Source organism: Poecilia mexicana, unplaced genomic scaffold, assembly GCF_051168715.1.
Source record: "Poecilia mexicana isolate PSO_F unplaced genomic scaffold, ASM5116871v1 scaffold_23, whole genome shotgun sequence".
In the NCBI taxonomy this organism is placed as follows: Eukaryota; Metazoa; Chordata; class Actinopteri; order Cyprinodontiformes; family Poeciliidae; genus Poecilia; species Poecilia mexicana.
Window position 1 is genome coordinate 5,213,097 of NW_028263392.1, and position 19,679 is coordinate 5,232,775.

At 38.5% G+C, this 19,679-nt stretch overlaps 1 protein-coding gene across 2 annotated transcripts in view; it reads left to right on the plus strand.

The window, feature by feature from the left end:
- tbc1d22a (TBC1 domain family, member 22a) overlaps window positions 1–19,679 on the plus strand; it is a 129,818-nt gene that overhangs the window by 105,212 nt on the left and 4,927 nt on the right. The gene's annotated exons all lie outside the window — the stretch shown is intronic.

Sequence of the window (19,679 nt, forward strand, 5' to 3'; positions counted from 1 at the left end):
CAGCTGTGGTTTCTGTTTAGGCGGGAGCTTCTTGTTCTCCTCGTTGCCTAAATGCCATTTTTGCTGCCACATAAAGGCCCCTTTGAGCTCCCTCAGATTGTGCTCGCTCTACGATTGCCCCGTGTTTCCCCCCCATCCCCTCTTACCTCTCTGCACTCTTTACCTTCTGCAGACGCCGAGGCCTTTGTTTCTTTTATTTATAGTACCTGCTAACATTTTAATAACTTGGCTAGCTCACAAGCACACAAATATACAAGCGGGTAAGTTTAGGAATACGTTTCTCCTTCAGCTTCCTATAGATCCACTTACCGGCTGCCTTGCCATGCAGACTACCAAGTGGTGTGCCAAGGGCAAATAATCCATCCTGATATAGATGAGGCGTGGAGGGAGGAGAGGATCAGCTTGGCAATGAAAGCGAGAACAGATTAAACTTGGTAGCAGTGGAATAAGCAAAAGAATACTTTCATTTATGGCAAACTTTGATTAACGGCCATGTGCTTCTTTTGCCATAAGCACTGGTTATGTTTTATCAAATAGACACGATTACTGATATTCAGATCGGTTTAAGACTGATTGCTTTGAACTATAGTTTTGATGCAGTTGGGATTTGGAGGTAAGGTATATAGAGTATGTTTCAAATGAATGAATAAAAGCAGAACTCTGTGGTTTAGGTTCTGTTCACGTAATATTCCATATCCCAGTATGAAAGTTTAATCCGTCCGTCGGATGTTGTCTGCTCACTTTCCCATCGATCGTTCACATGCTTGCAATCCGGCAACGCATCACTTCGTTATGGGTAGCAAAAATTAAAGGTAGTGTTTAACTATCGAACATATTCCATTTGATTTAGGCCATTTTCAGAAGATCTTAGGAATGTCTGGAGCCTTCAGGATAAGTAATAGTGTTTGGAAAAACTATCATCAGTATTCAGTCTACGCACAAGATTTACCTCAGGGACAAATTCAGCCAGCTGCTCTCATCACAGCGGGGCTGCTACTGTGCACCGCGCCAACTAGCGTGTTCAAAATGCAAACTAAAGGCGGGACAACCGATCTGATTGGCTGAGGTAACCTGACACCACTTATTCTATTGGGTGAAAGTGTAAGATACACTTTCATACATTTTTAGCCTGTCTTGACATGCATTTGTTGCAGTAAGTTCAGCTTTTAATCCAAAGGTTTTAAACATTAATTTAATCACGCACTATTATGAAAGTAGTGATTTTTTTATTTTTTTATTTTACACATTCAGTTTTTAGTACAAACTCTCATGTGGTTTACATTCTCATCCACCCATCCTTCAGTCCAGGTCCACATCCGTCATCTGTGATTTTATGTCTCCTCGTCCGTCTTTCCATGTCGACATCCGTCCAGTTTTTGTAGATTCCATATTTAAAGTCTGACTCCTGTTGAGAATCCTCCCTAAAGTTTCTTGTTTTCGCTTCGAAAACTGACTTTAAAAAACACAGAGAACTCTGTGAATTTGAGTTTGTGGGGGAAGACAAAAAAACATGTAATTTTAACATTTAAACTTACTTGGAGCTCTTTGAAATGTTTGTCAGTGAATAAAAATGAAATGATAAAAAAAGAAAGTCCCCAGAGAGCGTGTGTTACAAGTATGTTTTTAAATAGGCGAGTCAGATTCGGCTTTCATCAAGCGACAGTTTAGAATCACTAAAGTACATAATGCATAAATTACTGTCTCCCACTCTACCTCGTGTTAACAAAGCCCCGCTTAAAATGGAACCTGAAATGTTAAAGCATGTCATAACAAATCTGAAAATGGCAGTTTTCCACTGAAATACTTTCAGAATGGAAATTGGATCCCACCAATGTTTCATGCTGGCTTTTATTTATTGAAATCACAGCAGAATTCTGGTATTTCTTGCTTGATTAAGAAATTGCTCTTAGCACTCCAGCGATCCGACGCATCAGAGAATTACTGTAGCTCCTTTCATTGGAAACAGGAGGGAAGCTTATTGAGAAACAATCTATTCAAGCTGGGTAGAGCTGACTTCTATCTAAAAACCTGGGCTTTAATTGATCAAACATAATTTACTCACTGTGTGAAACTCTGGAGACTTTCAGGGGGCAAAGGTGTGTTTTTATTTGTAGGATATTCTGAATATTTTAGACCTTTTTTTTGCTTTAATGGACAAGTTAAAGGCCATAAGGGAATGATATAATTAGTTTTTAGCTTTTCGCAATCTGAAATGCTTATTTTAATCTTTTGTTGAGGTAATGTTTCTATTGGTGTTTGCAAATTTTTAATTAAAAAATGTCTTACCGTTTCAGGCTCCACTTTAAGATTTCATTGTCAGTTTTTGGTTGTTTTTCTTATTGAAATCCAAAAATTCATCCTTTACTTTTCTCACAAATCGATCTTGATTCCTTGTTGAGTTTTTATCTCATTCAAACTGAACACAGCTCCCGTAAAAGAGCTTAGCAACTCCAAAAAAGAAAAAAAAAAAAAAAAAACATCTTCCTGATGTGCTTTCCCACACAACTGGTTAAGATGCAAGTACTCTCTGGTTGCTATGGAGACCTGGTGAGTTCAAGATGCCGCTCTTGACTTCAATTCTTTAAAATAATGATAATAAAAAAAAAAATTAAAAATAAAAGCTTTGGAGATAGTTCACCTCCATTGTTCTCCTCCAGTATGGTGGCCACTTTAGCCGTTTATGTAGGCGAGATTCTAGAAACCAAAACCCTGTTGTGATTCTGCTTCCTGCCTATTCGAAATCCCCAGTCACTCACAGTGAAACAGCGCACTCAGAGACGCAGCCAAATGTCTTCCTGACATTTTCTCTTGCCTGGTATCCTGCAAGTGAGTTCTCATTGTCTGCTTCTGTCTTCATGGGTGAGCCTGTCGCATGACAGTGTTTCTGTGTGCTTCTTTAAAGCGCCCAGCTCATCATTTTCACACATTCATCAATCAAATTTCAAGTAGGGGAGGTTTAAATGTTTTGTTACCAGCTCATCGTCCCCTTGCGTCTTCCGTCTGGATTTCTCTCCGTTAGCAATCGATACTTTTCTCTCTTTGCATCTCCTCCTTCGACTGTTGCAGTTTTCCTTAATTCTTGACCTTTTCTCATTCTTTTCCTGTCTCTTCACTCGCGCGTTTACATCCCCAGACGACCCACTGAGAGGAAAATCCCAAAGCAGTCGGGGCCGCGAGTGAAAACTTGGCCAGATGACGCACTTCTTCAGCCGTTTCTCTCAAGAACACGCATGCACACAAAGCCGCAGCCGCTCCTGGCTGCATAATAAAAGCTTTCAACCAGCTCCATCAATCTGCTCATTATTACGCCGAACTCCAATTTGCCCGGGCCTTGAGGGAAACTTGTAGTAGCTAGTTAGCGCCGTGCCACATTAACAGCTCGTTTCCTTTTGTAGCAGAGAATTATTGTTGTGGTTTAGTTGAGCCATGGTGGGGTGAAACTTAATGTTCTTGACATATATTGAGTAAAACAAGTTCCTGTTTTGTGGTACTTTTCAGTGTCTCTAAATCCAGATGTGACAGTTTAGGACAAGTTTAATACACAGATTGTTCTAAACCTGCTAAGTCAGTGTGGTGTTTTCCCTCAGTCAAAAAAAAAGAAGTTAATTGACTTTAGCATAAAAAAAATGTAGGGAGTTGGGAGCAGTGGTGTATGACAAACTGCTGGTGAGTTACATTCTGTGGGTCCTAAGAGGGTGCACGAATGATTGATTCACTTTAACAGTTTTAATTAAAAAAAATGCATCCAGAAAGCAATTTAAAAGGGATAATTCATGCATTGTTATCAAACACAGTAAGGGAAGTAACTGTGAATCTCCCCTCCTGGTTGTGGGATTGGATTTGTTAAGCCGCAGAATGAAAAAGAAAAGGGGGACGGGGCGGGGTACGCCGCTCCCCAAAGCAATCTGCATTTCTCCGTCACACCTCAGCTAGCACACCGTCGGTAACTTTGTGGCCTGCGCCGCGCGGATAAGTTAGCGTAACCGCAAGCGCATGCTCGTGCATTTTCCCCACCACCCTGCCAGATTTGTAAAGACGCAACATCATAAACACGGGCGTAAACAGTTATTTCTCCACAGAGCACACTTTCAGCCTCACACACAGCGGTAAGCATGCATGGATTTATGTAACTTAGCTTTTTTTCTTCTTCTTCTGAGGTTTAGGTAGAACCAGCACAGTCTGAAACATCCCCATTAGTCTGTGCAACCTTCAGATGCCCTCATGCCAGGTTCCATGGAAAAGCCATGTTTATGTATGTCTGACTAGTCAGAAGCCAAAAAATAATAATAGAAAGTATTCCCCTTAGGTTTGGAGTAGATGCCAGCTTCTCAAAAAGCAGATTCTGGTGCACTCCATGTCTTTCATTCACATGCATTCAGTGAGTCAAACTTCTTTTACTGCACACATTAAACAAGACCCTTTTGGAAAAGAATTACCCTTTTTAAATATGGTCAATAATACTGCTTATATTGATTGTGTTGAATCAATGAATGTAATTTCTCTGAATTTAGTCAACTAAAACTGGATACCAAACAAAATCATCAAAAATGTCCATTCAGTAAAATCTTCTATTAATTGTGTTCCACACAGTAAATATTAATCCTCAGGTTATAGTCAAACGATACTGTTTAATATACACTCAGCCTGCTTTTTTTGATGCCCCCAATATAAAATCTAAAAGTAGGTGTTTAATAAATCAAGCTTTTATAAATCATTGCACAAAAAGTGACTAATTATTGTAGCAACCGATAATTACAGTGGGACCCCTGTGTTTGGTGGGGTTGTTGACCACATCCATTGTCTACTTCTGTAACTCTCCATTTTAATAGTTTATACACCAAATATACCTGAATCTGCATTAATACTCAAACTGGAAAAGATTATAGTCCTACAGTAGAAGCAAACATCTACATTTGGGATACAGCCAATCAGTGCCAATGAAACTCAATGATGCTCCTGGATTGGCTGCTTTGCGACGCCAGCCAATAGCATCGTCTCTAGGTGTTTCAAATTCCCACACTGCATTTTCATTCCAATATATTCTCCATTTATGGTCTACAAATTAATCTGCAAGTCGGCAAATTTTCCACAGGAAAAATCTGCGAATAGGTGAATTTGCAAATGCTGAAGCGCAAATGGGACTGGATGTCCACTGTTCATGTTACACACAACAACTTGCCTCCTCCTGATTATAACAGACTAATCCTATTTAATAAATATTAGACCTCCTTTACTTTTATACTTAAATGTACAATTCTCCAAGTGTCTTGTATATAGATAAAGTTACCCTACGATAGATACAACCCTTCTGATTACAGCCACTAAACTTGTTGCTGAATTATGACCTTTTATCAAAACACGTCTTATAATCTTCTCGGACTGGAAACACTTTTTTTTAATAGATCTGACATTGCAGCTACTGAGCCAGAGATCTGTAATGTTTTCAGTGAATCAGATGGAACAGTAATGGTTATTTAGCTTAAATGTGGCGAAGGATTTGGCTTAATCTTCCAATCTCTAATGCTATGGCAGAGAAAAAAAAAAGAATTGATGAATAGTTTGCTTTTTATGCTTTCCAACTGTAAAGGACCCATCACTGACCTGACTACTGTAGATGGTGTTAACGGTTTAAATGCATGCATGTGCTCATCAATTCACCCTAAAATATATAGAACGTAGAGCATTTTACCAGTGATAAAGTTCCATTTTTTTAAGCCCATACATCGATGATGGAGATAAATCACAGTTTAGCCGTGTGTAACTGCAGCCTTTTATATCACTTAAGACTCCTCAGGACTGCTTTTAAAGGCACCTATTATGCTCTCAATGTGAGGCCAAGCATTTATGTGACTACGTGGCTATTAGTCCTATATAAATGACTAAAGGCTCGACAGAGATGTTGAGGGAAGAAAAATCAGAAGTGGAAGAGTGAAAGTCAGAAGGAAAAAAGAAAAAAGATCTGCTTGCACTTCAATTAGTGGTGTGTGGAAAAACTGTGGACCTCTGTAAATGTCAGTGGGTGTCCTCGGATCAGTTGCGTGTGCAGAATGCCTTGGGTTAGGCAGCCTTGGCAGGGAATAGAAGAAGAGTAGTTAAAAAAAAATAATATAAAATTTTCATCACAGATTTAGGAACACAGCTTTGTTTTTACACACCTTTGTGTTAGTGAAATGGGTTTTACCGAAGGAAAGCAAAGCGTCCAATTAGTGAGAAAATGGGGAGTTAAGGAGGAACATTCTTAAAAAGAAAAAGAATAACGCAAAAGGTAGATGTTTTAAGAAATGCTTGTCGTTTTCAGGATACTGCCAGAGGAGAGAGATGCACTCCTGCTGTTCTCTTCTGAAAATAATACCTTTAATTCTGATCATTTGAAGTTCAGCGTCACTGGAAACTCCTTGAGATTGAAAGCTGTATTCCAGGACCAAAATACAACATTAGACCAAATACTCAAACGCATAAACCGCAGACGTCACACGGCACTGTCAGGAGCCAGGTAAACTGATTTCTCTGCCCGTTAAAATCTACTTGACTTGTCCCAAAGGTACACGTGACGACAATTTAAAATCCATCTGCACGTTATTCAATCTGAATTTTAAAGGCCCTTTTAACCAGTTCAATTTTGAAGTTTTGGGGCCTTCATCAAAATAATGTCCTAAAACCACAGATCATAATGGCTGTAGTTTCCACACAGAAGCCAAGCCCAAGAATGCATTTATAGATTAAAAACCAGCCATTGAGAGAGTCTGCAGTCAGTTAAAGACAGACATTTTGCTGCAGCTTACAAGATGCAATAAAGTACTCCATAGCTTCAATTAGTCATAAAACGCAGAGTAGAGTGATGTGTTTGTATATATATATATATATATATATATATATATATTCTTTTTAAATATATATATATATATATATATATATATATATATATATATATAATTTTTTTTTTTTTTTTTTTTTTTAATACTAGGGTGAACAGCAGATCTGCATAGTCCATCAGAGTGGGAATGACTGAAGTGATCCGATTTGCTGTTGGAAACACTTTTTGTTTATGAAAAAGAAACCCAATTAACATTTTAGCTTAGAAGCCAATTTGTCAGTTTGAGATTTAAGATAGATTCTGATCAGAGAGTCATACCTAAATATTTGTAGCATCCAGCTACTTCAGTTTCAACCCCTTTAAGAAAGAAATTTGGTGTTTCTCACAGTTTTTCACACAGATTGTGGGCAACAATCTATGTAAAGAGCCTTGAGGTACTTCCTTTAAAACAGGAAGGGGAAACAAAATGACCCAGAAGCATGGAGTGGAGACACTGTCCTCAATATTAGAGAGTTGAATTATGAAGATATCAGCAGTATTAAATGCTTTAGATAAGTGAAGAGCATTAAAAGAGGAATGGCTAAACCTAATTTTGTAGACATAGCAGCTGCTATCACTGTAGGCAAGGAGTTTATTTTGTTGATGCTGCCTGATATAAAGCCTGCCTTAAAATCCACATTTTATTTTTGTTGCTTTCAAAAACATGAGGATTTATTTAATCCTGATTATGGCAACATTGATTTTTTTTTTTTTTTTTTCGGAAATCTAACAAAATATGAAAACAAATTAGACGGCGTCTGCTGGAAAATTGTGAAGTGTTGCCATTGAAAGTTTCAAAATGGAAAAAGCTTCTTTTTTTTTTTTTAACACAAGATATTGTCCTCACTCAATAGTTTTACTCATTCTGTTGTGGATATTCCATTTATCAGTGTGCAAACAGCAACAAAAAATAAATCTGTTTTAATACTTTTATCTGTACAAGAGTTAATAAATATGGGCATACTTTTAGTACTTTATTTAACACAATCCTCTGAACATTTATGTCTGGAATATGAACTCAATACCCTTTCAGAGTAATTATCAGAACAAAGTGCAGCTCTGTCAAGATGCCAGGACAAATGCTCGGAAAAAAATTGGAACTCATAGAATTTAATCTGGACATCTGGTCCTTAGAAATGCTTTTTCACAGCCAAAATAAATGCTGCAGAACATTGTGAACAATGATGCCCTGAGAATACATCTCTATTTGTCAGAGTAATATGTGGGGGAGAGGGGGAGGGGTGATATTTTTACATGTACTAACAAAATTGTCTACTTTCTACGTTCTCATTTAAATAATTTTCCAATATCAAGTCCTTATTTTATTTATTCCCAGAAGTTTACCATCCAAAACCTGGGTCACATAAAGTATGCACTTTTGAGGGGACTTGGAGCACTTTTTCTGATAATTAATACTGCAGTCAATTGAGCTGAACATTTGACAAAGACCACCATCGGTACAAAACTCTTCATAATCACCCGGTTGATTGATTTGTGCCCCCAAATGTGCCACTTGAATTATTTTAGACCAAATAAAAGAAGATAACAGAGGAAAAAAATAAAACATCATATTCTGGAAGTAATGATGTCCTCCTCCTGTCCATCTTCACTGTCAGTGACATCAACTATTCAGGGATGAAAGCTTCCCAGGCAACCAGAAAAAGTGAAAAAGTAATTGCCCTCATTAAATTAATGAATGACCTGCGATTGAGCGCCAAAGTTAAGTTCAACTTCACTCAAGCCTGATTACTTTAAAAATGTAAGAATTCCCTTAAGTAGGACCTTTCTAACAACATGAAGTAGGTGGCTACAGACCATAACCCCAATATAAAGAAATGAATGAAGAAATGAAAACAATATTATTGACATCTATCCATCTGCAGAGGGTCACAAAGCCATTTTTATGTTTTTTTTTACTGGTGTTAACTACAGTGACAGCCATTATCCACACACAGAGGAAACCTAGAACAGTGATGAACCTTCTTAAGACTTGGCCAGCCTACTAAAGTTACCCTAGGGGCATCAGCGACTCATCCAGCAGCTCACAAAAGATACTAGAACAACATCTGAAGCACGTCAGGCCTCATTTCCCCCAGGATAAACCCAGAGTTTATGGTTTAGTATTCAGGAAGTGGTTGGGCAAATATGGCAGGCCTGCGAGATTTCCAAGGCCAAAAAAAAAAAAACTGCTGACATAAATAACAAAGCGGTTCGTACTTTATTTACTACAAAGCATCTTGATGTCCCCCGACATTCGGTGGAGTGCTGAGACGAAAGTGGAACTCTTTGGAAGGTGTGCGTTACATCCAGCAGGAAAAGAGTATCTTACAAAGAGTCAGATATAGCAGTGATTGGTGGGGAGGCGTTGTTGCTATAGCAGTTGTTGCTATAGCAGTTGTTGCCATCAAGAGTCTAAACCCGTTATTGGGTTTAAGAGGGAATTTGTTTCTGACAAAACCAGGTTAGCTTGTTTAGCTTTTTTTTTCCATCTTAATAAAGAAAACCATAACTTGAGAACAGTGTTTTGGGTTATCTTTGATAAGAGACCTTGTTTGATTGCCAACTGTTTTAACTGTGACGACTAAAAACCATCAGTGTACCTCGAGGCCAATAATAAGCCAGTGCTTACCTGCGGCTCAAGACCGGGATATAAGTAAAGAAAGAGTGTGTATTATTGCTGTTCTTTTATTCTGACATAATGGAACAAAAGAAGGTCCTCTGTCAGCCCATGAGCCAGCTGTGTGCCCTTTCTTCGTCTCCTCACTCAGTTAAGACACTAAAGTACCAAATAAACAGCAATATCTACTCACTTGTACTTTGGTAGCGGCAAGGGCTGACAGATGGATTTTTTTTTTCAGAGTAAGAAACAAAAAAAAAATAAAAAATGGTTTTGACAAATGAGCTGGGTCAGGAGCAAAGACATAAATATTGAATTTCACACCCAAAAATACTCTTTCAAGCAGTCAAAGAGAACTGAGCTCAATTGTGTTCCAGGAGTTTTCAGTAATCTTGAACTTGTGATTAAAGGGGGCTCTGGCCTTTCTGAACTTGCCGGTGGTTACTCTTAAACTGCTAGTTTTTCATGTTTCCTTGTTGGATTTGTTAAAGAGTGAAGGCACACAGGGGCTACATGTTAAGGTGCTTGTAAAATGAGTTCATATATTCGGTCTTCCGTGGCTGTCGGCGCGATGCTCAGAGAGCTTAGATATGTAGCAGGAAGGGTTCTGCAGTCAACGGGTTCATACGTTTCGGCATGCTCGAATCAGTGTGGGCAGAGCCGACAGATTTAATGGTTGATGGTGAATGGGGAGGGCAAAGGGGTCAAATATCGACTGTTGGTGAACTTTGAAGATGCACGAGCTGAAAAGTAAAACTAGTCAAGCAGCGTGTAAAACCACTGCGAATGCTCCAGTAAACAGAGGGCTCAGAAAACTGCTTTAGGCTTTTTTCTTTAAAAGGTTATGAACTTATTAGGCTGGCATTGAATGAAGCAGAAAAGCTACAAGCTAACACGGACCAAGACTGTGAAGTAAACACACATATCTAATCTGTTTTGTTTTTTCTTGATATGATTTGACTTATTAAAATCATAAAAACAAATCTTTGCAAAGCCAAAGGGGGATTCTACACCCCCACATACGGTTTAATGTACGCTAAAACCTTTAAGCTAATTTGACAACCAGTCTCTCATGCATTTAGTTAATGGATTAAATTATGTATTATGCATTAATGGAGTATCCACTCCTGTAAGACTTAAATAACCAAATCCTCCACCCACATACTCTGCTTCCATGTGAATGCGTCTTCTAAAAAAATTATTTCTGCGTTCCTTTGACGATGGTGTCAAACTACTCACTGAAAATACACGGCACCAAAGATGCATATCTTGTATCGTATATCTCATAAACTCTTCTAACGAAAAGCACCCCATGGTGCTACCACCGTCATGTTTCACCATGTTTTAAAGTAGTTTTCTGGTTTGTACCTTTTTATATATTGACTAGAAAGATTTAACTTGTTTTTTGTTTTTTTTTTCTGACCAGAACGGCTTCTTCCACGTTTGTGTCCGCTCCCTGGCTTGTGCCAAACCTTTAAAGGTTGGACAATGAGATTTGCGTCTGCTCAGTTCTGTCTTTCAGAATGAGCTGTTTCAGGGCTCTGTCACTTTAAATCCCAATAAACTGCTGCTGGCCTCACGTCCCAACTCCACATTTACAGATTAAAATGGTTACAAACAGATGCACAGTTATACAACCGTACATCTTAGAAAAGCATAAGTGGCGCACCTCTTACACAACCAACAAGAATTCAAGAAGTGCTTTCTGGATGGTAAGTCTAACAGCCATTGTACAGCGCATACAGTGTTGAAACCATCCGAAAAATTATGCTGGAGCTCCACTTGGGTTGCTAGGTAACAGGGCTGGGGGTACTCTGGGGTTGCTAGGTAAATTACAGTGCATGTAGGTTTTTGAAAAGGCAGATTTTCCAGACACCAAAAAACTTCAACATTACCAAAAATCATCTGGATGGCTTTTTTTTTTTTTTTTTTTTTTTTTTTAGTCCCTGGAATGTTTTTAGAAGCAGTTAAGATCCAAATAGGAGTTTAAAAAAAAAAAAAAAAAGCAAAACTAAATTTTGCATAAAAAGTCCCCTTTAATTGAACTTCTTTTTGGCTTTTTTCTTCTATAAAAGCTACTTTAATAATTCTTGCAAACTTAGAAGGGCCATTTGGTTGCTTCTGCTTTCGATGAATTTTCATTTTAAACAGTCAGATGTTTAGAAATTAAAAACTTAGACATTTTAATGATCATTTGAAAATTTTTACTTTTTCATGGCACTGTAATAATAGAATAAAAATAGCCTTTACTGTCCCACACAGGGGGCATTCAGGTACAACAGCAGCATCAGATGTACAGATTCACACAATAAGTTGCAAAAGTGTTAAAAAAAAATGCACAAAAAACAAGATTAACAACAATGCTGGTAATAATAATATACCGTGTGAGATTATAACTTAAAAATGCTGTGCTGCTGTCAAATAGAAATGGCATACTCCGGCGTCCGGTGACTCTCCTTTGCTTAAGAACCGGTCCAAAAGAATTCCAAGCTCATAAACCTATTTTGCTCCGTAGGGCTAACAAAAGATCGCCGAGTTTCATTTCATTAACTCGGCTGCGAAATAACATCATCCGCCGAGACCGCGTCCCTTCTGCTGTGCAATAATCAAAGCTTTTTCGCCCGCCAACCTTTCTACAAGGCAACTTGGCTGTGCCATGCAGTGTCAGCTTTTACCTCCGTGTGCTCCGGTGCCACACTCTCTCGCATTAGCACCCAGTGTTTTTTTGCCAGAGTGCCCATTGTGTGTAATTATATAAACTACAGCAAGCTAATGGCCCCAACAGAGCAGTGTCTGGGCCCATTACACCCCGGGGCGCTGCAAAACACCATTACCACCAACAGCCTCGGCGGCAGCCTGGAGTGTTTGTGCACAACCGGTTGCCAGCTTGTGTGTTTCCGAACCCCTCCGTGTGTGTGTGTGTGTGTGTTTTCATGTAGATGTGTTGGTTGTAAAGGAGGTCGACGGCTGGATTGATGCATGTCACCGAAATTCAACAGCTACAGCAGACAGTTGCCATTTTTAGAAACCAATGTGTGCCCTGTTGATGTGGGCTTTGCACCTGTCATCTCTCAGCCATTAATTTCTCCTGGGGTTCCAGCCGCTCGCCTGCTGGAAGCCATGGTGACACAGCAGAAACAATAGCTGGATGCTCGGCACAACTCGGGGCACTTTGCCGAGGATCATCTCGGCATGACGGCAAAGAGAGGATTCGGTTTATTTAAAAAGTCACTTCAATTGTTTGTTTTTCTTCTTCCTCTTTTCTATTCTCTCATTTGGATCAAGTAACTGCAAAAATACCATCTGATGTCATTCATCCAAGGTTCCTACACAGAAAATATACATGAAAAAATATTTGTATTTCAAGATTAAAATTCTTCTCCTCCTCTTTGTTTCCTTACTCTGTTTCTTTCATATTTTTCCTTAATTCTTTCTTTTTTTATCCCCTTTTGTCCTCGATTCCTCTCTCATTGCCTTCCTTCCTTTTTGTCTGCTTGTATTATCTGTCCTTCCTTGTCCCTCTCCTTCCATCTCTTCCAACTACCCTTTTTTCATTCCGTCTGAACTCCATTTCTTTTAGTTTCCCTTCCTTTCGTCCTCATTTATATTTTATATCTCAAAATGACAAAGTATTTGTGGTCTAGTTTCTAGTGTAAATATCTGAGCACACTTGAAATAAGACAAAACTAACTTACAAGTAACTTCATAAAGAGGTAGGAATTTGTTTTAAGTCAATCATTTCTTCATGTTGATGGGAAAAATGTCTCATTCCACTAGCAGAATGTTTCACTTAAACTAGTACACTTTCATCAATATTAAGGAATTATAGACTTAAAACAAGCTGTCATACATTGCTGAAAAGTTACTCCTAAGTCAGTTTTCCAATTTCAAGTGTTACTAAAAGATTTGCACTAGAAACTAGACCAAAAATACTTGGTAATATCTTTAGTTTTAGCACTGTGAGTATGCATTTCTCTCCGACTGTCCTTGAAGATCCAACCAATTCTCACCAAACCAGTACATAACGTAGTCCCGCTCAACTTTACCTCCATCAGATGTGTCGTGGCTCATCATACGGACACTGTTGAGTGATGAGCTCCTCTCTGTCAGACTTGGGTTGAAACGGTAACCATCAACGCGTTGAGTAAGTTTCACCTCGCCGTGGCCTCGCCCTCTGCTCAGCCATTATGTTGCTCCATTTTATTGTCATAGAAACAACCGCGGCACTCACTCTATTGATGATCTGCTTTCCCCTCCATATCAATAGCCATTAACAACTTTAAGCCTTGCCAAGCACGTAAGATGGAGAGCTAATTGCCTCCCCCTTTTTTTTTTTTCTTTTTCATGTGGAGTACTGTACACAGCGATGATGAATCATTGTCTTTGTTGGTGCTTTGCAGGATAAATGGATATTAATGCTTGAATAACTGCAAGCCACCCACACAGGCAGTAAAAACAGACAAATCGCTCCATTTTTGTCTCTCCCATGTTTCCAATTTACACCTTTTTTCCCCTTTTCCAATTCCTGATTAAAACGGGATATGAGTACGCGTTCACTTCACGCCCGTACACTAAACCGCACCGTACCAACATACTTTTTTTTTTTTTTTTTTTTCCCTTTCTCGTGGAACCACAGGGTCATTCACAGCAGCACTCATGGCCTCACTGTATCGACCGGCGCCACCTGTGTGAAGTGGAGCAAATGAGTCATTCCCCCCCGCTGACAGCGAAATGTATGCAATTAAACCACATTAAAGTCGTTAGCCCAACAGACGTGAGAGCCAGCAGATGGTTACGATGCAGAAACCTGCTCCTGATGAAGCTCCTCAGTCACGCCGCGCTTGTATGGAGGAGCCTCCCTGAAGTGCACTTGTGTGTATGTGTGTTGGCTGTATGTTGTTTTATGGCTCTAAAAGTAACACTTGAATTTATTCTTAAGTTGCTTTGTGATTAGTCCTTAACAAAGAAAAAAAAATGTGCTGATGAAATGAACTCAGTATGACGTGTTTTAGAGCTAGATCGCAAGTATGTTACTTGCTAAAAGTGTTGAAATTACTTTTTATATTTCATGGATTTTTATTGCACGACTTTAAGGTATATTTCAAGTTTAATATGTGTTCTGTCAAATATTCAACCCATCAGGAAGAGGGCAAAAACTTCTAACAAAACTCTGACGTCATTACGGTCATTTAAAAAATCCTCAATTCGTTACTGCAAAAGTGACATATCTTGACATAAAATCTCTAACTTTGGTCCAGTGTGAACTCTATACAAATGCAGATGTATAGAAAAAAACAAATATTTCAAATTTGTTTTTTTTTAAAATAAATTTTTGTGTAGCACTTTTTTTTTAAAGAAAAAGGGATTTCTTATTTTTCATCAAAATGTTAAAATATAGTCTCGCCTTACACTCAATAAATTAGTGTTGTAAATCACTGTGAAAAGTTCATTTTCTTTAATACAAAAATTTAAAATATTGTAAATATAATTTCATTGCGATATCTGTTAGAGCCATGTAAATAGAGACTGTTTGAAAAAGAGTAATTATGTAAAACAAACCAAATATTAAATTCTGTCCACGTCTGGTCCAGACTGTTGTAAAAAAGGTAATTATTAGAAATATATGTATTCATCCCAAATAACGTATATCACCAACTTTAAGAAAATAAATCATAATGACATAATTATATAAAATCTATCTCTACTTAAAATTGTCATTTTCTATCTAAATGCATCTAAATCTTTTCACTTTGGTTCATTGAAGACATCGGTTGCCTTTCTTTCAAAAAGCACAACGTGAAACCATTTGTAGTGATAGAAATATAACCTGGCTGACAAACGCACATTTTCTGTAGACAAAAATAGCTTTATATAGTGGGTTTCTTTCACATCATCAACAACACGCTACGCTCGACTCTCGGAAGTGTTTTTAATACCTTTTGTTTGACAAGCGTATTTTTTCTTCGCCCCGTCATTTGTGACAGCCGCAATTCCTGGGTATCCGACAGACTTTCTCCGTCATTTGTTTCTGCTGCGAAGATGTTGGTAAACTGTGATTTACTATCAGCCGTCATAAATTCATTTCCGTTGGCGGTAATAAAACACTCACCCAACACCTGACACAATGATGGACTTCCTCGTCCTATTAGAGCTGCGACCTGGTTTTTACTGTGAGGCCCTGCGTTTGAGACCATGTTGCAATTCACCGGATGGACATACGTTATTAGGAAACGATTTTGTTGAAGCAAAGAAAACATTAATGGCATCTTGCTGATCTGGGGCTCCGATTGTACCAGGATAGAGTCATGCTTCTCCACAGGGGAGCTTCTCTTCACTCGAAGAGCCTGGGGCGGGGGAAGTACAGCAGTAATGTTACATGATGTCTCACTACGGGACTACAAAGATGACTTACTATACAGGATACAAACATGCCAAGGCGCTATAAGTGTATAATTTTGGTCTGGAAGATGTTTTTTTTTTTCCTCTTTATGTAGTAATCTGAATGACCTTAACACTAATAATTTATGCCAATTAAAAACCTGGGCGATAATAGGCATGGTATCTCCAACTCAGGTAAAACAACAGTGCTTAATTTCTTTAAAGGCGTCGGACGGCTTCCCCTAGCTACTAACACAAATCCCTAAACACCTAAAGCCACTCCGGCCCACAGTTCTGTGACAGCAAATGCGGTGGGTTTCAAATGTACCAAAGAGGGCGAGGGATGAAAGCAAGGAGCTGATGCTGCCGCTCCGGTGAATACAGATGAGAGAGAGCGAGGCAGAATTCTGATCAGGCTGGGTTTTCGTCTCCCTTCCCCTCCAGAGCGAGAAGTCTTCAGAGGCCGTTGGCTTTCTAAACCGAGAGGGACCTCACCTGTTCAATCTTTTAAACTCAAGGGGTCTTCTTTTTTTTTTTTTTTTTTTAAGACCATACTACTTAACAGGGGTTCATACTCGGTCTTGAAAGGCCTAGAGGAAAAGTATTTTATTTTTGTTTTTTTTTTTGTAAAAGACAGACATCTAATAATGAACAATGCTGCAGTTTGACTTTTATTTTCCAATCAGTCACATTTACTTGTACAGCACATTTCAGCAACAAGGCAGTTCAAAGTGCTTTACATGATAAAAATGCAGGAAAACAAACAGCTCACGTTTTTAAAACTTCATTATTTTGTGTTTTTGTATAGATTTGATTATTATTTTATAAGAAGATGCTTGCAGAGGATTTTTTTGTGATGCTTTTGAACTTTTAATGCAAGTTTTATTGGACCTATGGTTCTTAAACTTAGTTTGATGAAACAGGCAAACAAAACACTAAAGCTGCCAGTTTCTTTCCCTTACAGCCAGAATAAAAGTACCAAAATTTGCAAACTTTGACACAAAGAATCCTGTCATCCATTTTTGACATTTTTGATTTTAAATAGGGGCGAGTCGATGTCGTCCATGTTCCAACAACGGAATCAGTTGGTCAATACCCAATTCTGAAAATTCAAAACGATTTTAGTTTTTTCACGATCAGATAACACCCAACAACAGTTAAATAACTTTAAAAGTTGACATTTTTACTAAAATATCCCCCCCAAAAATCTAGACTGAGTTTGGAAAAGTATGGAATCTAGAAAAGAATATGGAGTATTAATACACAGTCGGGTTACTAGCGCAAAGCTTTCAAACTCCTAATATGCTCAGTCATATTTTTTTCGATAGTTAAAGTTTTTCCAATACAATGCCAAACAATATTGCCTTAGTTGCCAGTTTTTCTTCAGCTGTTTGTAATGTCGTTGCACAGGAATCATCCTCCTCCAGCTATTTGTCCACAAAGCTAGTTAGCCGCTTTAGCTTAGCTTGCTAGAAAGACAAATGTGGAAACTATTGTGTTGGTTACAAACAGCACTTTGATAAAGAAGAGAGAAAACAAGCACCGCCTGTCACTTTTAGTAAGGTAACATTGTTTTACAGCTGCAGTTGCCTAGCTACGAGCACGTCTGTAAAGTGTCTTCCACTGGTATGTGTTTATTCTATATTTATGTAACAAAAATCCACAAGATAAACAAACGTAATCAATAACATATTAAAACTAATAGCTTCTCCGTTTGGAAAACACAATGCCCATCTTACTCGAGCCTCTCAAACCACGAGTGCCTTAGTGAAAAATGAACTTTCTTTTCAAATAGTTTTTAATGAGGTATTAGGTCTTCTGTAGGAGAAATAAAAAAAAATCCAGTTTTATGTCTAATACCTTGAGAGGCTGAAATCTGTTGGGTTTCTTCATTTTATCAGCGCTGTCTCGCAGCCAGATTATTTTAAGCACTCCAACAGGGTGTTAGCACATCTTAAAGGCCTGAGGCATATAAAGAAATCAGTCAATAAGCTACTTACCAGCTCCTCTCCTTGCTTAGTTAAGAAAAATAGAACTAAGTTTGGGGGATTGAAAAGCTTTTCTTGTTGGGTTCAATTTTAATGTATTCAGAGGAGAAAGAATGAAGCAAAGTGTGACATGTTGAATTCTGGCTTCGATTGCAGTTTTGAGATTAATTAGTCGAAGAAGACATGTAGATTTTTTTTTTTTTTTTTTTTTTTTACACCCTCGAGCAGAATACAAATTCTTTCTGTTGGTGTCACCGGGTCGTCTCGGCGGCTCATTAAAAGCGAGCGCGGAGGGGAAGAATTAATAGGAGCTCAACACCTTTTAGCTTAGAAAGGTAAACTAATGCGAAAAGCCTAAATTTATCTGCTTACAGATTTGCTTGACTTCCTCTGCAGTTTGGTAAGAGGTGCGTGGAAACTTTGAGTTCCTGTGACGTGCTCAGAAAAGAGGAGTTTAAATATTTTAACCTGTATTGAGTGGGGGAGAGAAAAAAAAAAAGCAGTTTGGAACGGGGTCTCATCCTTTCAGAAAGCCGCGAACTGTGTGGAGTCAGATGAGTGCAGACACCGAAGCCCCACCGGGATTTGTCTTTTCGTGTGATTATCAACACCGTGATTGGTTGTAAACCCTGTTGTCACGGCAATGATTTCAGCCTTGATGATGAAAGCTTCTGGGACACCAATCCGCAGCATGCCTGCACACACGCACGCATTTTCACTCTGTCTTACCGCTAACCAGCCTCATTCCCCTTTGAGAGAGAGGCATTAGTTGGCTAGATTGAACTCTCGCTTCAGTGTGTGTGTGAGAGAGACGATGTGGGTTGTTGTTGTTTGTCTCCTAACTTACCACGTAATGTACAGAGCTGAAATCTCAGGAAATTGTCAAGTGCCACTGAATTTTAACTGGCACTTTTCTTTTTTTTTTTTTTTTTTTTGTCCTTCATTTTTTCCTATTTTTAGGCTAGTAGCTCAGCTGTACTTTGTTGAGTAAAAGCCTATGTGACAGTCTGACACAGAGTTGCATCTAATTGAGTTTTCTCTTTAAAAGAGTTGCTTTTGATTGTATTAAAAGGCGTAAATGCATCATGGAAGAATTCCGCTCTCTCCTTACAGGTTGTAGATATCGAGGCTACCAAGGTTTTTAATCGTTACCAGTCCAAAAACACCAAGATTTTTTGAACGTCAACGTCTTTTTAATTAGTCTTGCTCGAGCTAAATGGCAAATGGTAATTTGTTACCAGAACTGTCTGTTTCTCTTTCCCTTTGGTTACAAGAACAACCTCATCCATGGGCGGAAATGCTGTTGAAAATTTTAAGGCTGTTTTCTCACCTGATAGCCGGCAGACTCGGTTCGATTGGGAACCAAAATTGCGACGTTTGTTCCATTTTCAGCTGGTTCACTATTCTGGCAACTCCTTTGAAAAACCTGTTCCCTCTCTCACCTGTGGTGGCGCTGCTCCAAGAGCTACTGAAGGAAGCAACACAAAAACCCCAGAAGAAGACATGAGCAGAACAACAAAGGAGGAATTTGATTAAAAACAAGGTGTTTTATGGCATGTTTTACCATATTTTAAATCGTAAGTAGGTGTAAAAACAATTTGCTCTAAATGTTTTACCCTGACAGATTTAGAGTTAAAATTACTTTAATACATCCAATCTGATCTATTTTGATCATATTAAGGTTTGTCAAAATCAGCAATCGTCTTCCTCAAAAGGTAGTAATTTGGCAGGTCATCAAATGTTGAATCCACCTAAAATGCACTCAACTTGAATCTTGTTGGTTTTTGTTGTTGTTCATCCTAGTAAACAGTTGAAATCTTTTTTCTTTTTTTTTTCTCAGTTC